This window comes from Lepidochelys kempii, chromosome 1 (assembly GCF_965140285.1).
Source record: "Lepidochelys kempii isolate rLepKem1 chromosome 1, rLepKem1.hap1, whole genome shotgun sequence".
Taxonomy (NCBI): domain Eukaryota; kingdom Metazoa; phylum Chordata; order Testudines; family Cheloniidae; genus Lepidochelys; species Lepidochelys kempii.
In genome coordinates, this window is record NC_136380.1 from 101,398,747 (window position 1) to 101,423,608 (window position 24,862).

The following is a 24,862-nucleotide window of genomic DNA, read 5'->3' on the forward strand; positions in this document are numbered from 1 at the left end:
CCTTGAGACTGTCTCATTTTCACCCAACACAGCAGTCTGGCAGCCAACTGCCCATCAGAGGTGAGCCTAACACTCCTTTTTGAAAGAGGTTTATTAGACTAAACTCAAATAGTAATTCAATTTTGCTTTTAAAAGGTTTTCTTGACATGTTTTCTGCTAATTGTTCTTATTTTAGTGACTGCCAAATATTTATGGCAGATGGGGTAGAGCTGGATTATTCGAAAGGGCACGTTATTGGTCTACAGGATTGTCATTTAAAACAGCCAGCAGCCCATCTGACCATTTGCATAATGCTATTACTTCAGTGAGGAAAAAATGACTACTTCCACAATATTATGTTATTTGCCCAAAACAAAATAAAAAACAAACTTTTCCCCCCCACTTGGGAGGGGAAAAGATCACACTGATTTGGTCTGTGTGTTGCAAGTTAGTTCAGTATAATTTACCATTCATGACATCAAATGAGTTTTGGGACACAGCTCATTCCCTTACAATAAAAAGAACATTAATATTCGGTTGCTCTGGCTCCCTTTTATAAGAAAAAGCATTATCTTTCAGCTTGTGTTTTGAATAACAAACACAGATCCTTCAGGAAGAAACTTGTCCCAGTGGGGATTGAGAAAGGATCAGAGTTAAGCACTGAAACATGCAATTAATTCCCATTAGGGGATTAGGGCACTTGTGTTCACTTTGAATGAGAAAAATGAATTGTGAATTAAATTGTTCACAACCAAGAGGTTACTTGTCAGAGTTAATAAGTTAAAATATAAAAGGGGAAACTAAAATGCACACAAAAAGCCCAATAGTAAATGGTGCATCTGTAAGAAAAATATTTGTTTAATGGAAATGAAGCATAAGATTTTCCCTACTGTATATCTGAAGCAACTCTTTGAAAAAGTTTCTAGTTGGAGGACTGTTAAATGAGAAATGTATGCATCACATTTTCTTCTATCGAAGTGTACTTGAATGTTTAATATCATTTCATTTGCATCTATTTTTAAAATTGCTAATGCAGTCCCAGCACTCCTCAACATTTACCACTTTGGTTTTGGTCAAAAGTTCCAGTTTGTGACACGATGTTTAAAAAAGGGAATTTACGATGTAAAGATCAACTAGGAAATGGAAGTTTCAATCACTGTCCCTCATCTGATGTAACAAGGCCTGAGCTGCTTTGCCTCAAAAATTGTGACTCCTTAAAACACACAATAAAAAGTGGTTACGCTGCTTTGCAGTAAATTCACTTTAAAACTAATCATTAATCCTGGCCAAACTTTTGTAAAAAAATTAAACGTGGTCCAACAAGAGCGGTGAACTTGTGTACTTGATGAAGATAGCTGCCGAATGTAGTTTCCTGTAAGTACAAGTTATACAGTTCTCTGCACAATAAACAATAAATCCAGTCTCCCACCCTAGTTGTTGCTCACTGCATCACAGCACCAGTTGCAAATTATTAGCATAATTTCTGATAGTTATATTTTTGTCTGATTTAAGTACATTTTTAGCCACCTTGTGGCAAGAGACTAAAGAGCAGGATCTAATTTTAGGACTTTCAAGGAACTGCTAAACCACACTCTAAAAATAGTTCTAAGCTGTACTCAAGACTGAATATTCAACAGTGAAAAACAAAAAAAGTACCTCTTCAGGTAACCCAGTTTGACCCATCCTACCTTTACTGCCCTAGGCCACAGAAAGTCAGACCCTAGAACGTACACTAGCTTCCTGGGCAAAACAAACCCATTCAAAAGTACTTTCATGAAATATTCATACGACAGTCATTACATTTTAATGACATGGGAAAATGTGACTGAAATCTGAATGTCATCTCTTCAAATTATTTCTTTTAACCATGAGTGACAGCCTCTCACACTGTTGATGCAACCTCTCACTAGTCATTTTGTCAGGACTAGACTTAAATACTAGAAGTAACTGGATTTTAGGATCATGACATTAGAAACTGTAATTGGGTTTGAGTAAAAGCCAGCTATAAAAATGCTAGAAAACCAACAGGGTTGGTGCTGAACATGAGCAGTAACAAGGTTTAAATACTGTATTCACTTATAAGCCTGTCTAATGACTGAGTCTCTGCTTAGTGCTTCCCCCACCTTACTGCCTAACTACTCAAACACTATAGGAAAGTGATGGCCAGACCGATTGCTAAATGTTATCTTAGTCAAACTGTAATTGCAGAGTAAATTGAACTGTCATAATTAGACTCTTTATTCCAAGGTTGTTTCTAAGACAAAACCACTGCCTAATATGTCCAACTGTAAATCCCATAATAAAACATCCTTTCCATGATTTTTCAGACAATTACTGGATCCTTCTAGGGGTTTTAAAAGGAGACTGCACTAGTGCAGCAGCACCACCAGGGAAGTTAGGGATCATGGTAACAGCCATTTGGGTTTTATTTTGTTGAAATATTTTCTTGCAACTAAGAAACGTATCCATTTCTCTCCCTTTATACAGTAACATTATTTTCCCTTGAGAAGAATTCTTAGTGTTGGCTCAGTGACCAGATATAGTTACACATTAATTCTTCAGAAGTTTCTTAAAACTGTAGGAAACAGGTGAAAAAACAAAATGCCTTGAACTTTAAACTTGAGCTCAGTCTGTTTGAATGAAATGAATTTTAAGGTCACTCTTCACTCAATGCTAACTTTCAAGAAGGACCAACATGCCAGAAAGGACTCTTGGGACTGCATCCTGTTGGTTCTTTGATGCTTTCATTTTGTTACTTGCTATTTTCTTTATGGCACAGACAAGGGCTTCCTGCTTGGGCCGACCCCTTTCCAACCTTGCTGAATCCCTCAGAAAAGTTTATGGCAAAACACCTTTCTTACATTAACCACAGAGGCACCAGTGAAATGGTGGTTCCTTTGAAATTAAGAGGTTATGGTCTCCTCTCAGCAGTTGTTCTCTCAAACTATGAAGTGCTGGTTTGTGAAAACAAACAACAGCATTATAGTAACCAATGCCATGTTGGACACTACTGGGGAGTACCTGAAACACTGCACCACCCTATTTTACAGATTCCTTTTCACTCCAGCATTAGATATGTTAGCATACCTCAACCTAAGCATTACTATCTTGAAGATATTTTACAACTAGCAACTATAGCTAAAATGTCCCCTCCGACTGTCAGGAATCAAAATGTTGTGAAAGTTCCTAGCACTAATTCATTAGCATTGTTGTAAAAATCAGCAACGTTTTTGTCACATTCACTTTGATGATGTACAGAAACTTCACTGCAATTTTTTTTTTCAGATATTGCAAAATATGATTCTGTTCATCCCAAAAGTTAACAGCATACGAAAGAATACGAAAGTGTCTGAACAATCTTCAGGGAAGGTCACCAAACAAAAGAAATGTCTATCTTGTGCTCCTGCAAAATAAACGTGCCAGAATAACCAGCCCAGAATCTGATTGCCACTCCAGGACCTCAGGCTTCAGTTTTTATATACAGATGTGTCTGTCTTACAGGTATAAGTGCTAGGGCGTTGTTTCACTTTCAGAAGGAAAAAAGGTAGTGGGGGTTTAAAGCCAAATCAGCATTGAAGAAAAACAGAGAAAGTAACTTTGCACAGAGTACCACACCTTCTTTGTGCCCAGTGCAGGCACAAACACTGCTATGTATATTTGCATGCAGCAGAGCATGCCACACATCCCACATTGGTTCAAAGTAAGTACCCATACCCGGTAAAGGCAGAATACAGGCATTTTTAAACCTAGAACAGAGCTTTTGCAGCCAGGTCAGCACATTAATTTACATACCAATTCCCAGAATATTTCCAGTTATCGTGTAGAAATGTTAGCACTTAGTACAAAGCAAGTGTAAAGATGATTTGAGTATGACTCAAAAAAAGGGAAGGAGAGAGAAATGGAAAGGATAATAGGGAGCACAACAGACTGCAAGTTTCAGGGCTTGTCTACATGGTGCATTAGTCCACCCTAGAGGGGTCTAAATTCCAGTGCACACTGGTGTGACACACTAAATGACCCAAGTGGACCCTGCTGCTAAGCACTAAATGTTCCCTAGTGCACATTAATGTCCAATTTCAAATGGCACTACATTAATACAAATTAGGGAATTTTTAGTGTGCACCAGCAGGGTCTACATGGGCCAGATAGTATGTGACACACTAGTGTACAGTAGAATTTATATCCCTTGAGTGCAAACTAATGCACCAGGTAAAAAAGCCCTCAAATGCAGCATTAAAAGAGAAGATGACAACCATTTTGTAGCACTTCATAAAAGATAGGAGAAATGGCCAGGTCACTGCACAGCAAAGTTCTACACCTCTCTCTCCAAGAAGTTGAAACAGCTCTCCTAGAATGTGCTCTTAGCCTGGAAGAAAGTTTTAACAGCCTTCCCATAAGACTGAACACCAACTGATTACCCCACCAAGAGACGGTTGCTTCGGATGCCTTTATGCCTTTGTTCTTGCCAACATAAAAGATGAACAAAGCATTTGATTGCCCGACAGACTTTGTTCTGTCTCAGGTAAAATTCAACAACTCTTGCAAGCGTTCAGGTGATACCATCTTAAATCCTTAGTATGAGGTTGGTTGGGTCAGATGCAATGTGATGTCCTGATTTAACAGTTAGAAACAACTTTAGAAAGAATTCTGTACTTGTTCCTAAAACTATTTTGTCAAGAACTGTAGAAATAGTTTCTTGATTGACAAGGTATTCTCAGTGAACCATCTTGCAGAGATGATTGTCACAAAGAACCATAGGCCCAAAAGGCTGCTCTATTAAATGTTTCAGAAATAAATTCAGCTTTCAGCTGGTGCTGGGTAGTTTGAGAGGCTGGCAGAGTTTCACCACTGCTTTTACGATTCTAGAAATGTGGATATGGAATGCCAAACTCTCTCTTCTAGAAGTCTCTAGAACACCAGCAGAGCCACATGAAAGTACTGAGGCCTTGATGAATCTGTCAGAAAGAAACCATCAGCAGGCCTTGACTGGAACTTTTGCACTGAGATCATGTTCAGCACTCCTGAAACTGAAGACGTACCTTACCGCAGTAGGTCCTACATTCTGGACCAACAAAATCAGATGCTCAGAGTAGCCACATTAAATTAAAGTTAATTTCTGTTTTCCAGGCCACCAATAAGAACTTGCCTGGATCTTGGCAGCATACTGGTAACCCCATCATGCAATCTTTGATAAGGATCAATCACTATGGAAGATAGACTGACAAGCCCTCTGGAGAGGAGAACCAAGGCTTGTGGTGCTACACAAAGCTCATTATCCTTGATTTTCCTGGTCACCAGAGCTCAAATGGAAAAAAAGGATGTGTGAGATGCTTCCTACATGATGCTTCTTACATGAGGTGGAATTGCTGGCAAGGAATGGTGTAAGGCTCATTTCATCAACAGCCAGAAGGGGAGCTCAAGAGGGATGCAAACGCTTTAGATTTAAAAGGAAACTTCCCTAGGAGTGCTGGTAATGGGGTCAGTTTCTGCCTCTTATGCCATGGAGATTGGGGGAGTTATGTAGAAAGAGGTGGATGCTTGCTCCTTTATGCAAGGCTTTATCCACTCTTTATAAAAATCAAGAAACTCTTCCCCGGGCCCTGAGCCTACAAAATTAGCCAACATTGGTAATATCAAAAAGGCTTCATATCTGCTGCAGTGGGCCCTTTGTCTCCAACTGCCTCCTCATGCTGAGCTGGCTTGGTTATTGTTTCTGCAGCTATGTCAGGATCCTAGTTCCCCCCCCCTTCCCCCTCCCCGTGAGAGATCCAAAGGATCCCAGCACTGCATTTGGTATCTCCTCAAATCCCCAATTGTCCCAGTTTATGGACCTCTGCTGGTTCCCACTTCCTTTACATTCCTTGTGATTAACTTGCAAGATGCTTCTGTGCTAATAAGTAGCAAGGTGTTCTTGAGGGTGAAGGGCCAGTCCTAAAAATTCAGACCAGCTCCAAGTAAAATACGACGTCTTTGATCCTTTACTCTCACAGTACTGCTTACTGGTGATGCCTATCTTTTCCAGTAACTCACCCACCTAGTCATACACTCATGTCGATATTGCATAGGACCAAGTACATCTGCTCTTCCTCTCCTCTTCCCAAGATACCAGAGGCCACACATTAACATCAGTCCAAGTAGCAGCAAGTTTGTAATATAGTCTCATCTAAGACATGTTGGCAATAGAATCTTTTTGGGTCCAAGCTGAGGATGAAATACACCACTGTGAAAACAGTATGCAACTGAGCTCCTGGGTGTTTGCAGCACTACTTGTATAGGTAAGAAACTTCCAGCAAACTCAACTCCCATGCAGTGGAATGCAGAAAGCAGACCAGAGAGCTCACCTACACAGCGATGGTAGTAGGAGCCCTATTTGCACCATGCCTACAATTCCCCTCTACACTGGTTCTGCTCCACTGGAGACTGAAACAATGAGGACTATAAAATAAATAGTTTTTCTTAAAGCAAGCTGCATCCAAATGATGCCTGTAACATTTAACTCTTGTGTTTGGACGCAAGATGTGTAAAATTTATCCAGTGCAAGCAAGGTCTATTAGCTACCGATTTAGATAGACAGCAATTAATCCATCCACAAATGAGATGGTTTTCTTTGCAACCGTAGGGATAGAAACACTATTTTTGTTTTGAATGAAAGTTTACACTGTGCAAAATTTTAATTTGCTAGAGGTCTGATTAATTTATTAAGCACACTGGACCTGGCCCACAAAATAGGTGTTTCACATTCTGAAAAGGGGGGGATACACCTCACATTGGACAAGGGCAGGAAGAGTTTAATGGTCTGTTCTAGACGCAGGTGCTGAAGCCAGCTCCGCAGCACCTGGCAACACTATTAAGCCTTATGGGAGTGACTGCCAGCTCACGGGCATAAAAAGGAAAGCAATGTGCTTCACAAAACAGCTGCTTTGACCAAGGGCTCTTGGCTCTTAGGCACAGAAGACCTAAGGAGTGGGCTGAGCAGCTGTGAGCCAGGAACCGGAGGAGCAGCCAAGCCCGGGGAGGAGCAGTGGATTGAACATTGTTCACTGACTGAATTGTAAAAAGAAAAGTAGTACCAATAGCATGAAGAGGGATAGTTTTGATCCTAGTCAGGGTGTGTGGCCTATATCTGAGAGCAGATAAGCACTCATGGCCATCCATACCAAAAACATAATTTTACAAAGGTCAGCAGGGACCCTAAGAAACGGGAAACAAAGTACAATTTTGATTTAGATTTTACAACTACATTATTAAGCACATAAAATAACCTGAACATAAAAAATTATACTGTTTTGGACTCGAGAAATGATCAAAATTAAAGATAATTATTCACTTTACAAAATATACACAACTGTCTAAATGGATTACATAGTCCAACAACTTAGTGGAAAAGGACTTTACTCCCATAATCAACCTACACTGAACGCTGATGCAATTAAGTATACAAATTGCTGAGACAGCCCTCCCGTCCCTAAGTAGATTATGATATAAACTTTAATAGAATTTGCTCTATATTTGACAGCAATTATCTAGGGATACTTATGAGCCTTTATTAATGTTACACCAGCACCTTCAGGCAAACATTTACTTATTGGTGCTAATTAACTGGAGAAAGAGAAAGCAAAATAGTACAAGGCAGCAGATCCTCCATTTAGGTGTCTGCCACTTTAGGCAGTGCAAAATTTAGACCCTCAAAAACCCCACTCAGCTGCTACCCCAAGTAGGTGCCTAAATTTATAGGCACTTAACTTTCCACTAATAAAGTCTGCCAGGTGCCTAAAAATCTGCTAGTGATCATATGCAGATGCCTACGTCCTGATGCCAAGTGCCTATTTTATAGTGGGATCCTCAACCGAGGATCCCACCTGTGGGACGCAATCAGGTGGGCATTCTCAGAGGCCACCTAACAGACTGGACCTCACACAAAAGAGAGGAGGTGGTGGTGATTCCTTCATAAACCTCAGCCTGGTAGTTAAGAGTACTCACCTGGGCTCTGGGAGACCCAAATTCCAGTTCCTTTTCCAATGACTATTTAATTATTTATACAAAGTGGAACAGATTCAACAGGAGGGATAGAGGCCCATCCCAGTATACCCCATAGTCCAGTGGTTAGGGCACTCTCGTGAGAGGTGGAAGATATGAGTTTATGTCAAGCAAAGGGGGGATTTGAACCTCTGTTTCCCACATCCTGGGGTGTGTTCCAACCATTGAGCTAAAGATTATAAAAGGGGCACCACCACTGTTTTTTGTTTATTTGTGTGTGGCAGAAATAGGCCTAGACACCTAACTGCCAGAGAGCATTCAAGCCAGTGCATTCCAGGCAAAGAGAAGTGCCTCCCTTTGACCCAGCATTTCTTAAGGGCTAGCTAAGGCAGCTTCCCACTCAGCATGTTGGCTTTTGTGGATCCCATTCTCAGGCACCTAACATTCCCTATGTATTTTTAGGGCCCTATCAAATTCACGGTCCATTTTGGTCAATTTCACAGCCACCGGATTTAAAAAATTGTAAATTTCATAATTTCAGCTATTTAAATCTGAAATTTCCTGGTGTTATAATTGTACGGGTCCTGACCCAAAAAAAGTTGGGGGAGGGTCACAAGGTTATTGTAGGGCGCTTTGCAGTACAGCTACCCTTACTTCTGCACCACTGCTGGCAGCACACTGCCTTCAGAGCTGGGCAGCTGGAGAGCAGCGGCTGCTGGCTGGGAGCCCAGCTCTGAAGGCAGAGCCGCCACTAGCAGCAGTACAGAATTAAGGATGGCCTGGTAGGGTACTGTCACCCTTACTCTGTGCTGCTGTCTGCAAAGCTGCGCCCTCAGTCAGCAGCCACCACTCTCCAGCCACCCAGCTTTGAAAGCAGCAGCTCAGAAGTAAGGGTGGCATGGTATGATATTGCCACTCTTCCTTCTGCTCTGCTGCCAGCAGGGCGCTGCCTTCAGAGCTGAGTGCCTAGCCAACAGCCACCACTCTCCGGCCGCCCAGCTCTGAAGTCAATGCAGAAGGGTGGCAATACCGTGACCTCCCTAAAATACCCTTGCGATCCCCCTGCAACTGCCTTTTGGGTCAGGACCCCCAATTTGAGAAACGCTGGTCTCCCCCGTGAAATCTGTATATTATAGGGTAAAAGCATGCAAAGGCCAGATTTCACAATCCATGACACGTTTTTCAGGGCCATGAATTTGGTAGGGCCCTATGTATTGTATAGGAACCATGGCTTTCTAATTCAGGGCTGTGGATTCCATTAGGTTGCAGGGTACCTAGAGTTAGGTGTTGCATAATAAGCCTAAATCCCCTTTGTGGATTTGGCCCAATGTAACTAGTGAGCTACTGAGCTAAATTCAATTGTAAATTGAAAAACAGGCATAAAATTCAAGATATGGGGAAAACAGAAACAGCACAAAATATTAAGTCATTACAAAAAGAAAAATATTTTTCTTTTTGTATTTATCAAAAAATAATACTTAGTCCTGCCATGAGTGCAGGGGACTGGACTAGAAGACCTCTTAAGGTCCTACGATTCTACAGCAAAATAAGTAATTCCAGCAAAAAGACAGGAAATGTCCACTTTTGATTCTCTGCATTTTGACATTTGTTAAAAAATGGATTGCTAAAAATATTAGTGAAACAGTTTGTCATGTCACAATTCAATATTTACTTCAGTATAACTGTCAAATACAAAAATGCATGTTTCTGAATATGGAATGCATTACATTTTTTCCTTTCAACACCTGGTGTCACCAGAATAACACAGTACATTTCTATAAATGCTCTGCACTTGTATATGCCTTGATTTTAAAACAGCTAGTACTTAAAAATAAAAACAATAAAAGCAAAACTGCTCCATGGAAAATTAAGAGGAATCATGCATGAGCATGACTTTAGTCGCTAACAGGCCACATCATCATACAATTGTCCTTGGTAGGTCATTTAGCAATGAACTCTACATGTCTAAAAGTTTCCAAGTGTCTTTGTTAGGGTCTTACTGACATTAAGAAAAGCTGAAAGCAATGAGAAACAATTTGTCAAAACCTCCTATTTTGATTAGGGCTAAATCCTGGTCCCATTAAAGGTAAAAGAAGCTTTACTCCTGACTCCAGCTAAACCAAAATTTGACCTATAGTGATCAATCCTTGCTTTCTAAGTATGTGCCAGTTATGACTTTTCTACCTAATCTGTGGCTATATAAGTCAGGTCACTTGAAAGATCTGTTAAGAATATAGAGGTGGGAGTATTTTTCTGCTTCTCAGGAGTTCCTATGTCTTCAAAACAATAATTCTACAGCTCAGAATTCCAAAGAGCCCAACTTTCCTTAACTACTTTCCACAAAGCAAATTGACAAGCCTGACAGAAAGGCAGAACTGGTGACCCTGTATTTCATTAACTAAAAAGGGTGAAGCTAGTAAACACATGTACTTTTTATATTACTTTAATGGGTACAAGAGGTTGAAATCTTTCCCAGGTTTCACTGCTCATTTCAAAACCCAAACTGAAGTCTGGCAGGCAATTAGACCATAAAATGGTATAATCAGCTTGAGTAGCCAGAAAACAGAAACCATTTTTTAAATAGCTTTTGAAAGAGGCCACTGCAAATGCCCATAACTTTGAAAAGAAATTTCATAAAAATATTTACTGTGTATAAATTTACATTGAAGACTGGAGACATTGAGCTTATTTTAGAGCTCCAAAAGAGATCCCCCCCCCTCTTTTAAAAGAAAATATCATACAAGAAAATCAAAAAGCTACAATAAAAGACATTGTCAAGATACTTTTCAACTCACTGTTTATAACAAGGTATACATTCAAACTGTTTCTCTCCTTATTTTTTTCTCTATTATGCATATACTGGCTTATTATTGCAGGTTTCTTCATGAATGGTGAGCTACTGATGGCTTTGCTTTTATATCCATCTTTTATAACTTTCAAACATTGGTTTTGAAGTGTGAGGAGGTAGAGATATACACAGGGTTATATGGACTTTACAAGAGTTTTTTTTGAAAAATTAAAATATTCTTAGATTCATTGATTTTAAGGCCAGAAGGACATTTAACCCAACAATCACTGAAAAAAGTTCCTTTCTGTAAAAGATTGTGGATCTTTAACGAATGTTTGGAGGCACTGGACACCCCATCATCTCAGGCATTGGCACCCTGACAACAGGATTATCTGGCTACGTAGACTCCCTCCTCAGGCCCTAAGCTACCAGCACTCCTAGCTATCTTCGAGACACCACTGACTTCCTGAGGAAACTACAATCCATTGGTGATCTTCCAGAAAACACCATCCTGGCCACTATGGATCTAGAAGCCCGCTACACCAACATTCCACACAAAGATGGACTACAAGCCGTCAGGAACAGTATCCCCGATAATGTCACGGCAAACCTGGTGACTGAACTTTGTAACTTTGTCCTCACCCACAACTATTTCACATTTGGGAACAATGTATACCTTCAAGTCAGCGGCTCTGCTATCGGTACCCGCATGACCCCACAGTATGCCAACATTTTTATGGCTGACTTAGAGCAACAACACTTCCTCAGCTCTCTTCCCCTAACGCCCCTACACTACTTGCACCACATTGATGACATCTTCATCATCTGGACCCATGGAAAAGAAGCCCTTGAAGAATTCCACCATGATTTCAACAATTTCCATCCCACCATCAACCTCAGCCTGGACCAGTCCACACAAGAGATCCACTTCCTGGACACTACAGTGCTAATAATGTATGGTCACATAAACACCACCATATACCGGAAACCTACTGACCGCTATACTTACTTACATGTCCCCAGCTTTCATCCAGACACCACAAAATCCATTGTCTACAGCCAAGCTCTAAGATATAACCGCATTTGCTCCAACCCCTCAGACAGAGACAAACATCTACAAGATCTCTATCAAGCGTTCTTACAACTACAATACCCACCTGCTGAAGTGAAGAAACAGACTGACAGAGCCAGAAGAGTACCCAGAAGTCACCTACTACAGGACAGGCCCAACAAAGAAAGTAACAAAACGCCACTAGCCATCACCTTCAGCCCCCAACTAAAACCTCTCCAGCGCATCATCAAGGATCTACAACCTATCCTGAAGGACGATCCTTCACTCTCACAGACCTTGGGAGACAGGCCAGTCCTTGCTTACAGACAGCCCCCCAAACTGAAGCAAATACTCACCAGCAACCACACATCACACAGCAAAAACACTCACCCAGGAACCTATCCTTGCAACAAAGCCCGTTGCCAACTGTATCCACATATCTATTCAGGGGACACCATCATAGGGACTAATCACATCAGCCACACCATCAGAGGCTCGTTCACCTGCACATCCACCAATGTGATATATGCCATCATGTGCCAGCAATGCCCCTCTGCCATGTACATTGGCCAAACCGGACAGTCTCTCCGTAAAAGAATAAATGGACACAATCAGATGTCAAGAATTATAACATTTAAAAACCAGTGGGAGAACACTTCAATCTCCCTGGTCACTCGATTACAGACCTAAAAGTGGCAATACTACAACTTCAAAAAACAGACTCCAATGAGAAACTGCTGAATTGGAATTAATTTGCAAACTGGACACCATTACATTAGGCTTGAATAAAGACTAGGAGTGGATGGGTCATTACACAAAGTAAAACTATTTCCCCATGCTTATTTTTTCCCCTTACTGTTACTCACACCTTCTTGTCAACTGTTGGAAATGGGCCATCCTGATTATCACTACAAAAGGTTTTTTGTTTGTTTTTTGCCCTCTCCTGCTGATAATAGCTCACCTTAACTGATCACTCTCGTTATGGTGGGTATGGCAACACCCATTTTTTCATGTTCTCTGTGTATATATCTGCCTACTGTATTTTCCACCACACGCATCCGATGAAGTGGGTTTTAGCCCATGAAAGCTTATGCTCAAATAAATTTGTAGTTTCTAAGGTGCACAAGTACACCTCGTTCTTTTTACATCAGACTGTGCACCTCAAAACTGGTCGGATGCTGGCTACAGATAGGAGACCAGAATTAGGGCCTAAGGAGGAGGAAAAGCATGCAAACTCAACCTCAAATATTCTCATCAAGCAACACAACCTGACAGAGGGCAGGAATGGAAAAGAACAGCAGGTGTGCACCTCAGAGCTCAATGCGGTAAAAAGCAGTAATGGACAGCAAAAAGTCAGCAGGCTGAGCCTGAATAAAAGGGGTGCCGAGTCTTTAACAAAAGAGCTTTCCCCACCAATTGATTGAGTTAAACAGGTGTTTTAAAAACTCAAACTTTTGAAGAGTATACACTGGATTGTTTGCTAACTCATTTAGGAAGGTTTTCCATTCATGATTTGTTTAATATCTTAAATTTACTTGCTCTCCAGTCCATCTACAGTCGCCCAAAAAAGAAAGTCAACAAGACCTGAATTTCTAATGTGAAAAACAAAAGGTAGTTTTTTTTTCTTTTAGAGAAATTAAAATTGTCAGAGGCACAAACCTATTTTCCTTCACAGATCACTTTTTTGTTTTTTGTTGAAGTCAGTTTTGATGCTCTTTGGACAGATATGAAAGAGATATGAGGTCCCCTGGATAGTCCTTGGAAACAAAGGTCTGTCCAGTGTTGGCTGGGCTGGATAAAACTGTACAACCTTGGTGGGAGAAGGTCAAGGGATGAAATCCTGACCCCACTGAAGTCAATGGGGCCAGGATTTCACTTGAGGAGTCTTTCTGGGTAGAAGGCACAGACAGAAGAATGTCAGTGGAGGGGTGCTGTTAATCTGATTTAAACCAGTCGTCTCATCTAAACACTCAACAGGAGGTGAGAGAATTGTACCCTCTGGCACTCCACATCAACAAGCCCTTGCAATAAGTGTTCAAAGTTACCTTACATGTCCTCTCAAAAGAGAGGAGCAGAGCAATTCAAGCTCAATTCTGTCTTTCCCTTCCAGGGTTCACAGAGCAATCCACACCCCTATCTAGTCCACTGTATCAAAGACAGCTGTAGAGCTAAAACAACAATTTGGATATTTTATATTTTTGTCCAAAGCCATAAGCAGACAATCAATTAACCAATCACAATCTGTGCCATATACTGGCTTAAAAATAGAACCTTTGCAACTGTTCCCACATCAAATTAGTCCAGAATACCGACTGAATGGAAAACATTGAAATAAAAATTATTGGCTTTAGGTTCATTCTTCTCTGGGAACATTTCTAATCATGGTATTATTATTTTTGTTTACTTGTAAAAATGCACTTATTCATTTCTCTTTCCAAATACACATTCTTTTATTCTAGTGCTTAGTTTCTTGCAAGTTGTTCCTTTTGAAGTTCAGTTATATATTAACTGACCCATTAACCCCCATTCCTCCTTCCTTCCCCCAATCTTCTGAACTTTATCTTCCTATACACAATTTTACTGATGTTCCAGTTTTCCTTTCTTTTCTTCTCATTAAGCTATACAGTCCCCACAGCATAAAAAACATCCTGCACAAAAATATTTTTATTTTAACACACCATTTTTTGTTTTCACCTTGTGATTATGATGGCTAAAAGATTTCAGACCACCACATGCTTTTGGTTTTAAATAATCTTGTTGATACGTATTAATGAGGGACTTCCAATATATAGATTTCTATCTGATTTCAGTGTGTATTTTATTGGCTTTGCTGATAGCAGCCTTGTCAACTAGATTACACTGATGTAGAACAGTGGTGAAAGACTAATAGAGGAAATCTGTACCTATAGAGGTTTTTCCCAAGCGGTTGATGTGATAACTGTAGACAAGACATGCACTATTTTTCTAGACCTGCAGCAAATTTAGGCCCCAATCCTACACAAATACAATTGTAACTTTCTTCACATATGTAGTCACATTCAGATGAATGGAACTACTCACATGAGGACAGTTATACATGTGCACGGGTATAAGCAAGAGTAGGGCCACAACAAACAGAACAATGTAGGTCAACAAAGGTTTCCTAGGCAGACAGTTAAATAAATGATTATATTGTTGCATCTCAGACAATATGCTACACAAATTGCATCAGCAGCAGTTCTCCCCACAAACCAGAAATAATTAGAAGTTCAGATCCAAGAACAGCTGCCCAACTAAATACTAAATTCTGTGCATGCTGCTCATACCGCTGTGTTTCTACAGATAACACAAGAACAAAATTACTGGGGAGTTTATGCCTCGTAAGAGATAAAATCATTAAGCTTAAGAATGTCTTCTCTGTAGTCCCTGAAAATATTTATGAACACTTTTTTCCATTCTGCAGGATGATGCCAGCAGAACAACTTGAACACATTAACATAGAATTACCATTACCTAAAGACTCCAGCTGATAATGTGGTTTTAAAAGAACCAACAAAAGCTGTGGGGAAAAATAGATTTTTAAAAACAGAAATAAACAGGTTAATTTCTAATCTCCAAAACAAAAAGCTATACCTGAGAAATAGTTGGTGAAGCCAGTAATCTATGAACCAGCATCCTGATATCTAACAATCAGATACATGATACACCTAGGACTCCTATGTTAAAAATTAAACTACAAAAAGTATTAAACTACTATGACAAAACTGAAATGATCACTGTGTAGGTGAACAAGTATTAATTTTCTTAGATCACATTTTATCATTAGTATTTTACTGTTGTGGAAATGTGCCTGCTGTGGAGACAGTTAAGTCTGGATCATAACTGGGTTTTCAGATAAAACAAAACAAGCTGTGAATGGTATATACTGTAGTCACAACAGAGTCCCACAGTAAGAAAGATGGGACAATATCAGCATTAACATGCTCAGAACATGCCGTCCATTGCCCTTCATCCATTTGTATTCTTTGGGAAAACAATGCATTATTCTTTTGTTGAGCATATATTATGCCACGAATCTTTACAGTCCTATATAAATAACAATCATACAACCAAGAAGTCTGTCTTCTTTGGATCTGAAGCCACCCAAAAAAAACCCCAAAACCAACTCTCTCTCAAGCCTCAGGAAAGTGTAACAGAAATAAAAATAGAGAACTCTGTCAGACTCTGGGGTGCAATCCAGACCAGTGAGAGGTTGTGTCACCACCTGCCCTGTAACCCTGGGTGCCTTACAATGCTTTGCTGTTGTAGCTCCCAACTTGGGCCACTCACAGACAGCCTACCAGTATGCAGGTCACGCTGTTAGCGTCTGTGTATAGCTGTAGCTTTGGTCTGGCAGCAGATCCACGAAGCCTGTCAGCAACATATAGGCGAGTCGCATCATACGTGCATTTAACTTACGCGAATTCAACTATACGCACTCAGCAAAAAACAGAAAAGAAAAAGAAAAACAACAAGCTACCTGTAAATAGTGCGGGCGATTTCGCCAACCATGCCACTCAATGAGCGTATGCCCTGGAGTGAGCGTGAGATGTGAATCTGCTGTTCCCTCAGTCGGTCTCAGGTCCCACGTGCCTCTCATAGTGTGAGCATCTCGCCTCGCTGAGTGTGATTCCAGTGTTTAAAGATACTGTACGTATTTTTCATACAACATGGCCCCTAAACACAAGCCAACTACTTCATCTGGTGCTCAGCCGAAAAAAGAGCAATCTGTTCCAACTCGGGAGGGAAAACTGGCTGTGTTGGACTTATTAAGAGACGGTATGTTGGTCTCCAATGTGGCACGTAAATATGGCCACAACAAATCTAGCATCTGTGCCATCAAGATTCGAGACAGAGAAATTCGTCAAGCCATGGCATCAAGTGCTCCAATAACTGCTAACGTGACGAGCCAGGTTTGTGATAAGACTTTAGTGAAGACTGAAAAGGCATTAAACTTATGGCTGGAAGACATGAACCATAAACGTGTGCCTATCGATGGCAACACGTTGCGAGAAAAAGCTCTTAGCCTCTACGCGCTGTTCAAACCTCCCGCCAAAAAGGGACAGACTTCTGATAAGAGGGAATTCAAAGCCAGCCAAGGTTGGCTTAACAGTTTTAGGAACCGCTTCAACCTCAAAAACATGCAGACTACTGGTGAAGTTGCATCTGCCAATGAAGAATGATTTAATTTCTGAATACGGTCCCTCTATGGAATGAAGCCTCAAAATCACATGTAGTATTATGGACAATTTGAGACCATATCAAGAAATGTTTGAGCAACTCAAGAGACAACAGCGACAGCTGCCTATCACCATGTTTTTCACGGAAAAACAACCAGCAGCAGATGAACCTATGCAATCAACTTCTCGAGCTGAATCAGAGCCAACCACTTCATCTATGACCTGCTCTCCACCCCCAAGCTCTCTGTCACCTCCATCTCCTGGATCAACATCAAGCCCTGACACCCCCCTGTAATTAAAAATACAATACTGTAAAATTATATTTTGCATACATACTGTAAATTACAGTATACATTATATATTCATACATATTACTGTACAGGGTTGTATACATAAAACCATATACAGTATACTGTACTTTATGGGCGATTTAAAGGATTTTCAAGGGTAATTTTGACTAGACGCGATTTTAGCCTTACGCGCTGACTTTAGAACCTAACCCCCACGTAAGATGCGACTCCACTGTACCTGTCACACTCTGGCTTCCACCAGCTTTGGTTACTACTTGCAGGGTGATTCTAGCACACTCCCAGGCCTGAATTTTTCCCCCAAAACGAGTTCTGCCCTTTCCTGGGCAATTCAGACATTAAAGGTCTGTTGTCTCTGTAAAGGGTCAATATTTAACAGCCTGCTAATTTAACTGGAGTTACCAAACAGATCAGTTTAAATGTACCACTGCATTGGTTTAGATTAAAAAAATAAAACAAGTTTATTTAAACTACAAAGAGCTAGGATTTTAAGTGAATTCAAGTATCAAGTCAGAAGTGGATACAAGACAAATAAAGATAAGTTTTATCTGCTATGAAGCATTTTAACAAGCTAGACTTGGTTCAAGATAAAGTCCTTACCACAGGTTCCCAGCAACACAGATGACCAAATTCTCAGCTCAGGATCTCCCCCGAAGTCAAAGGACTGGTTCCTTTGTCTTCTTAGGAGAAAGAGAGAGATAGCTTGTGGGTTTCTGCCCTTTTCTTTTATAGTCCAGTTAACCTTTGAAGTGTATGCTTCTGAGGGTTATCCCACAAAGCAAAGTTTATTCAAATAGTAGAGAAGGTGACACTAAGGGCAGTCTTCACTAGCAACATTTCCTAGGACACCTGGTCCCCCCTTCACTTCTCCATGAGCAATATTTTTTCTTGATCCCTCCTTAGGTCAGCTTAGTCCCCTCACCCAATTGTTGCTGATTACAACTCTATCCTTGCCTCAGCTCTCTGATTTTTCCACCCACACATCCAGATACAAAGATCAACTCCCTGAGCTCAAGCCCTACTGCCAGCATAAACCTGAGCTCACTGATGGGCTCCAGTCCAACCAAGTTTCTGTCATCAATCATTCATAGGCAGTGGCAAATTACCATATGTCCCAATAGGGTTCCGGCCAATTGGGGGGTCCCGCAGGAGTGGCTGGAACTCTAGCCATGCCCCCTGCTCCTCCTCTCTCCCCCTCTTCATCCCTGCCTCCAGCCCATCCAGAGAAGCTTGTGGTGAGCAATTCCCACTGCCCCACCCAGGCAGACTCAGCAGAGCTGGCTGAGTACCGCTCACCCAAGCCCCACGCTGAGCTGATCCGAGGCCACCTGTGCCAGACAAAAGCCCCCTCCCCCCCCAATGCTCAACCGAGGGCCCCCACCACCCGGCCTGGAATGAAGGGGCCCCTCCTGTGCGGGGCTGGAGCAAGCCCCCCTCTCTCCCTCCTTCCTTCTCCCCCCCCAGTGTGGAACTACTCTGACCCCTTTCACTCTTCCTCTCCCCGGTGTGGAGCTGCTCTAAGCACCTCTCCCTTTCCCCCTCCTCCGTGTGGTGCTGAGCTCCTTCAAACCCCTCTCTCGCCCCCCAAACAGAGACGGCCCTCTCCCATCCCCCGTGTGGGTCTGAGCTCCCCCAAACTCCTCTCTTCTCCCCCCTGCACAGAGATGGCCCTCCCCTTCCCCATGTGGGGCTGGCCCAAGCCATTCGCTGAAGCCCCCTCCTACCTCATGCAGGGCTGGCCCAAACCCCACCACTCCCCCACCCCCGCAAGCTCCTTTTGCGCAAAACTAAGCATTTATCCCGTTTGCTCTTGCCAACTGGAGATCAGTTGGCAAGAGCAACTGGGACAAATGCTCAGTTTTGCCAAAAATGTTGGTACGTCTGGGGCCAAAATGGGATGTATGGTCATCCTAGGCCAGGGGTCCCCAAACTTTTTCAATCACGCCCCTCCCCTCTTAGCCGGTCCATGCCCTCCCACTCCCCAGGAGCCAGGGCCCACAGTCGGGGGCTGTGAGTGGTGGTGCGGGCAGGAGCAGAGCCACAGCTGGGGCTGGGGCCAGAGCGGAGCTGGGGGTAGGGATGGGCCCTGCCACACCCCTCCCCCACCCCTGAATGTTCCTCCATGCCCCCCTAGGGGTATGTGACCCCCAGTTTGGGGACCACTGTCCTAGGCTGTGGTAAGAGCTGCCCAGGGAGCCCGGGCAGCTGTGGGAAGCCCCAGACCCTGCACCTGCCTTGGGCAGGGGGCCAGAGTGCCCGAGAACAGCCCCCAGCCCTTGTCCCTGCCCCCTCAGGAAACGCCACCCAGGGCGGGTGGAGGGTCCAGGACTCCCCGGACAGCTCTTACCATGGTCTGGCTTCTGGCCAGGCCAAGAGGCAGGGCCCTGGGGGAAAGGGAAGGAGCAGGGGGCAGAACCCCATGGTGGAGGGATGTGGGGGGGGCAGATGTTCTTTGTGCCAAGGGCCCCAATATATCTGAATCCGCTTCTGTTCATAGGATGTCTGTTATTCTTGTTATCACCTCCATCTTCTTCATACTTTTTCTTCCATCTTTTTCCAATGAACAGAGTGAAGAGTTTATAGTATTTTCAGTCTTCAAATGGAAAATCATAAAAGAACCTACTGCCTCATTACTAGGTAACTTCTACTCACTCCAGCTCAGCTGGGGGTGGAAGGATCTAGCCACTCGAAAGCAGTTAGTCTAACATTGCCACTAGAGGGCTCCATAATCCATGGAGTACAAGAAAAGGAAACAACATTTGAGGTAAGAAGAGTTCAATCGCAGAACAGAGCTAGTGGCTGTGTGAAAACAGGAACTGCAGGCCAGTGGCAATAGCATGGGAGCTGACTGCGGAGGAAAGGCCAAATAGGAAGAGGGCCAGCACTAGCTGCAGCAGGATCATGGTGTGTAGGGGTCGCAATGAGGGGACCTTATACCGTTTTAATAGACTGCCTCTAGTCTAAGGGCTGAGTTAGAAACCGTTGGATTAATTAATTTTCTTGCAGCTGTTGAAGTAGTTGTGTAGGGTATTTGTCCTACTAATCCTTTGTTACATCGCCACAATCTGTGTGTTAATAGGAACCCACGGAGGACTAGAACCTGTAGAACTAAGCATTTGGAGTGCCTAAAGCAGTGGTGGGCAACCTGCGGGCCGCATGCGGCCCATCAGGGTAATCTGATTGCAGGCTGCAAGACACTTTGCTGACATTGACCGTCCGCAGGCATGGCTCCCAGCAACTCCCAGTGGCCGTGGTTCGCCATTCCCAGCCAATGAGAGCTATGGGAAGCAGCGGCTATAAAAATAGCTAAAGAAAAAAATAATATTTTAAATATATCACAGAAAGGAAACCTGAGAATCAATATTTTTCAGAAAAACTCCAATATTCAGAAAGTAATACCAACACTCAGAAGGAAGATACTGAAGGCCGAGATATGTACACAGGAGCAGCTAACTTAGCTCCATAGTAAACATACATAACTACAATGTGCATGCCTCATTCTCAGTACAAAGAAAAGGAGTACTTGTGGCACCTTAGAGACTAACAAATTTATCTGAGCATAAGCTTTCGTGACCTACAGCTCACTTCATCGGATGCATGCAGTGGAAAATACATGGGTAAATAGTTTTACTTTGTGTAATGACACATCCACTCCCAGTCCTTATTCAAGCCTAATTTAATGGTGTCCAGTTTGCAAATTAATTCCAATGCAGCAGTCTCTTGTTGGAGTCTGTTTTTGAAGTTTTTTTGTTATAATATTGTGACTTTTAGATCTGTAATCGAGTGACCAGAGAGATTGAAGTGTTCTCCGACTGGTTTTTGAATGTTGTAATTCTTGACGTCTGATTTGTGTCCATTTATTCTTTTACGTAGAGATGATCCGGTTTGGCCAATGTACATGGCAGAGTACAGTTCATATTGAATGAGGAAGGGTGTCGTAGGTCCCTACCCTAGCCTTCACTGCACAGTAAGATATACACTGAAGCCAGCTATGCTCCAAAGTTTTCAGACTAGGGTGCCTAAAGTTAGGCTCTCAAAATTAACATTTATGTCACCAAATAAATGGTTTGATTTGCAGAGGAAAGAGTGCTAATTGGATTTGTGGGTGCCCAACACCTCTGAAAAAAAAATCAGACCACTTATTTAGGTGGCTAATATGAATTTAAGAGGCACCCAAATCTGAAAATTTTGGTCTATGTATTTTAATAATTTGTAACACATTGAGAGTTACACATTGAGAGAATTCGAGTTACTTTTCTATAAATGCGCACACTTACAAGATAAGGTACTCTATCCTAGGAAGCAGAAACTCTGAAAAAAAGATTTGGTGGAAAATCAGCTCAACATGAGCTTCTACTGTGACACACAGAGAGCTAATCTAATCCTGGGTTGCATAAATAAGGGAATCCTGAGTAGGAGTAAACAGGTTATTTTTATTTGTATTTGGCACTGGTGGGACCATTGCTGGAATACTGTGTCCAGTTCTTGAATTGTGGGCACCTGAAGGATGTTGATAGACTGAGGAGGGTTCAGAGAATAGCCACAAGAATGATTAAAGGCTTAGAAAACATGCCTTATAGTGAGTGAGCTCTTGGCGTCTATCTATTTAGCTTAACAAAGAGAAGAGTAAGGTGTGACTTGATTCCAGTCTATAGTATCCACATGCGGAACAAACATTTAAGAACCATCTCTTCTATCTAGCAGAGAAAGGTACAACACAATCCAATGGCTGGAAACTGAAGCTAGCCATGTTCAGACTGGAAATAAAGCATAATGATTATTTTTTTTAATGGTGAGAGTAATTAACCACTGAAACAATTTACCCAGAATCATAGTGGAGTCTCCATCATTGACAGTTTTTAAATTAAGATTGGATGTTTTTCTAAATAATATTCTCTAGTAATTATTTTAGAGAAGTTCTGTGGCCTATGTTCTACAGGAGGTCAGACTAAATTATCACAATTGTCCCTTCTGGCTTATGGGATACATGAAATCCAGAAGGAAACTGGACATTCAGGAGCTGATAAGAGAGCATGAAACCTTTCAACTTCCCTTCAGCTCACTGGTTCAAATCCAGCACAGGTCAGAGTAACTGAAAGTCGTTACCACCAGTTTGCAGTTAGGTGGCCTGCATGTGTCAAACTGGTCTCTGGTTCCTTCAGAAGGGGTGCCAGAATCTGAGCTACCCTTCCAATCCCAGAGGTGTTTGTTCCATATCCAAACTGAGAAACACTGGCAGGGCAGCACTGAGTTTTGTCAACTCTAGTTATATTCCTAAATCCAGTGTGATAAAGTACTTTGTCTTGGAAACTTGTTGGAGTATAGATATATAGTACTTAAACAAGAAGTTTAAGAGGATGCTTGAGCAGAGATGAACTGGAGCAACTCTATACATTATCCTGAAATATTTAGTTCTAAGCTCAGATATTTGCTGTACCTCAAGGGGTGAAACTTGCCAAGCCAATTAACAGTGATTCCAGGTTGCTCATGAAACTGTATGGTTTTCTTTTCACTTTGATGGCTGTTTTACACAGCTTCAAGCCAGAAAACACTGCAATTCAAACAAGATTCTACATTTAGGCTTTACAGCAGGAGTTCTGAAGTCCTTTTCTGCCATTTCCAAGCAGAAAGGACATTCAACACCCAATTCAGTAAGCAAAGCTTCTTACTAACAACTTAGCCCGGAGGCCCCTGCTCTCTAAATCATAAAGCTTTCTTGAACCTCAGAAAGCTCCTGCTTCAAAAGTAATATTGAACATAAAACTGAATGCAAGAGCAATAGCCTAGTTTCTATTGCGAGAATCTTTATGAATCTCCATTGTGCACCCTGCATTGAACTTGGAGGGAGGAGCACAGGTTGCAGGAGAGAAGAGTTTGGAGAAGGCATCAGGAAGCCAGTCAGTGTACATGTGGCTGGAATGTCAGCTGCAGTTGCAACATCTCTGTAAGTAGTTCTCTTAATAAAGAGCCAGTTTAATTTTAGAAACATGGAGTCCTTGTGTTATTACCCAGCATGTGGTATACGAAACATGATGGAAGCAGTCACTCTAGCAAAACCCACAGCAAGGAAGAGAGTGTAATTAGCAGGCAAACAAAGCAGCATCTAGAAACAAAACAAACAGGCAGCATGAAGGGACTCCGACCACTGGGAATGCTGGATTTCCACAGAAAAGAAGTCTTGCACAAGTATAAAGCAGCAGACTCAAGAACTGAGTTTGCATACAGAGCTGCCCTTGGGGGATAAAGATGGAAATATAAAGGTAAAGCTTTTTAAATATCTCACTGGGGAAAAAAAATTCAAGAAGTGAGAAACACACTTTAGCCAGGAATAATGCTCGAAACACTGGAACAAACTGATAAAAGTATTTGAGTACTGTGTAGGGCTGCCAATTTTCATTGGACGCATTCCTGGAGATATAATCACATGACATAATCTTTAATTAAAGATTAATCTTTAATTCCTGGAGACTCCAGGCCAATCCTGGAGGATTGGCAACTCTAGTACTGTGACCCCAGACAGATGGAGATTGTATGGAGAAATTGTTTAGTTTTTTTAACTGAAAACCAAGAAACAGAAGAGGGAATAGATACTTACATTACAGAGCTGAGAACTCTGGCATCCACCTGTAACTTTGGAGACATTAAAGATTCCCTAATTAAAGAAAGAATCATTTGTGGAACACTAGATTCCAGTTTACAAGAGAGATTGTTGAGAGAAACAGATCTAACCCTAGAGAATGAGCTATTTAAGTTAAAGGACAATGTTGGCACCAGAGCAAATGGTTGTAAAGTGGCCATAAACAAATTCAGACTGGAAATCAGAAGGTTTCTAACCATCAGAGAGGTGAGGCTCTGGAACACCCTCCAAATTTTAAGAGACAGATGGAGAACTTTATGAGTACAATTATATGATGGCCTTGCTTGTGATGGATGGGGGCAGGGCTCAACAGCCATGCAACTCCCTTGCTGTTTATATCTTCTGTTCCTAAAGCTCATGCTTCAGGATTTCAACTGGCCATTGGCAGAAGTCAGGAAGGGATATTTTCCCCCAGTGAATTCTAGTTTTTTTGCGGTTTTTTAAATCACCTTCCTCTGAAGCATCAGGGATGGCTACAACTAGTGACAGGACATTGGGCAGGGTGGGCCAGGATCTGAGGTACACCAAGCATTCTCTCTCTCAGGTGTCAGCTCACATTCTCATAGTCATTGCCATACATGGGGTCCGGAAGGAATTTTCCCCCTGGGGTCAGGTTGGCAGGGACCCTGACAATTTTTCACCTTCCTCTGCATCATGCAGATGTGGGTCACTTGTGATTATCTAGGTCAGCGGTTCTCAAACTGTGGGTCATGACCCCTTTTTAATGGGGTCACCAGGGCTGGCATTAGACCTGCTTGGGCCTGGGGCTGAAGCACAAGCCCCACCGCCCGAGGCCAAAGCGAAAGCCCAAGGGCTTCAGCCCTTGGCGCCAGGCCTCAGGTTACAGTCCCCTGCCTGGGGCTGAAGCCCTTGGGCTTCAGCTTTGGCCCCCCTGCCTGGGACAGTAGGCTCAGGCTTTGGCCC

General features: G+C 42.2%; 1 protein-coding gene across 3 annotated transcripts in view; it reads right to left on the reverse strand.

Moving 5' to 3' along the window:
• The window catches only part of GGACT (gamma-glutamylamine cyclotransferase), a 111,633-nt gene that overhangs the window by 79,139 nt on the left and 7,632 nt on the right, over positions 1-24,862 (reverse strand). The window contains exon 1 of one of the 3 annotated variants that reach the window (XM_073348841.2): positions 17,902-18,332. The exons of the other annotated variants lie outside the window; for them this stretch is intronic. The gene's annotated coding sequence lies outside the window, so the exon portion shown is untranslated. Of the gene's footprint in view, positions 1-17,901; positions 18,333-24,862 lie in introns of those variants that run through there. 3 annotated transcript variants of the gene reach the window in all.